This window comes from Branchiostoma belcheri, unplaced genomic scaffold (assembly GCF_001625305.1).
Source record: "Branchiostoma belcheri isolate BF01 breed outbred unplaced genomic scaffold, Haploidv18h27 scaffold39, whole genome shotgun sequence".
In the NCBI taxonomy this organism is placed as follows: domain Eukaryota; kingdom Metazoa; phylum Chordata; class Leptocardii; order Amphioxiformes; family Branchiostomatidae; genus Branchiostoma; species Branchiostoma belcheri.
In genome coordinates, this window is record NW_017804009.1 from 2,510,889 (window position 1) to 2,512,824 (window position 1,936).

The window sequence follows — 1,936 nt, forward strand, 5'->3', positions numbered from 1 at the left end:
TACAGCTGCAGTCTAGCATTTTCCCTATCCTAGCTTTTCAATATACCTAAGTTATATAAATGTTTCTAGTTCTCATTAATATTGTATATGATAGAACATGCACTTCTATATTTCTAACTCTAGAATATAACAGTTAATAACCTGTTTTCTCACTTTTAAGAGTATTATTAACAGAATAAGTATTTTAACTTAAGTAAATAATTTTATTCAAAATCTCTTTCATGGTTTTGTCCCCAACATGCAAGTTTATAAACCTTGTGACATTCAACCCTAAAATAATACTCGAAGAGAACTTCAAAAGTAATCATATATAATTTTTACATTTATCATCTGATCAACCTGATCCATTAAAAATTGTCAATGGAAAATACCTTGCCAAACAATGCAATACCTATTTAAGTTATTAAAAAATAAACACTCATAAATTACCTAAAATACAAAAGACATGTTGGTGATGGTTAGACACCCAGGTAATATCAATATAGTTTGTGCATCTAAACCTGCCTTTCTCCTGCAAGTCTCTTTTGTCACCCACAAAATGATGCTACCTGAAACATCTGGCCATTTCCAAAATCATATCCAGTTGTTTGAGTAACTATTTTGGGGGTATACGAAAGGCAGTATTTGGAAAGATTCCAAATACTCCAATCTAGCTTGCAATGGCTTGCTGGGTCCATTTACAGAGTCTGCTTATTTTATTAACAAACATCTAATGCATTTTCAAGCATGATTGGTAAAAATCATAATGGATTGTCCAGTTTGGTGGCCATGCAATTATATGTACCAATAATTGTAAATCAGTGAATGGAACAATTTTGCACCTACATCAGTTTGTGATATCAAATAAGATAGTCAATATAAAAATATCATAATATACATATGTATAAAAATAATTTTACTTTCAGATGAGATAAGAAATCTTTGTACACAGTCTTTATCCAATCATTTTGTCCACCTCAGTCTTGAAGTAGCTGGTACATGTACCGTATCCACATTTCCTTGTAGGTAAACGAAGTTCTTGCAACTGCCGTACCCATAGGTCCATGAGTCCATGTTGACTTCCATGCAGGTGCGACAACACAGGCCTGAAATAGTTCACTTACCTCAGTAGCCTGACGTTTAGCCAGCAGTCACAGATTTCCACCTTTCGTGCACAGTTCTGCACTTCAAGGAGGTGCTTGTCAAGTAGGCTGTATACAACAAAATCAGTGTCAGGTATACACAAATAAGTATGTGCTATGTTATTAAACATATAAGAATTATAAAGTTTAGACATAATAGATTAGTTCACATGTCGATATCGGTAAATTTATGTTAATATGGGTGTACCTGTTTTTCAATATTTGCACTTAAAAATATTTTGAATGTGCAATTTTGCACCCAGAGCAGGAGGAGGAAGGGCATGTTGCTGGCAAAGAAGCAAAAATTAACCATACTTTATTTTTACATGGGTAGCAGTATATTTTACTCAACATATCCTGCACTTACCATGGGAATGGAAACAAATATGCAAAATAAAAATAATTTAGTGCTCTCACTCTCAGACTGTTGGTAAATTTTCTTCATGTGCATAACCAAGAACACCAAGGTGGTCCGTATCATCGAGTCGCTCCTGACAAATCGCCGATTCTTTGTTGAAATGGACGGAAAACGCAGTAGGTGGAGAACACAGAAGAATGGCCTACCCCAGGGTTCAGTGTTAGCTCCGATGCTCTTCAACATATATACCAATGACCAGCCGACTTTCAACAACATCCGGAGGTTCATCTACGCAGATGACCTCTGCCTGGCAACCCAGTCGAAAAGCTTTAAAGTCATTGAGAAGCGACTTGAAGACGCCCTGGAGTCCTTATCAGGGTACTACAGAACGTGGTTCCTGAACGCCAACCCGGGGAAGACCCAGGTCTGCGCATTCCACCTCAATAACCATGCAGCA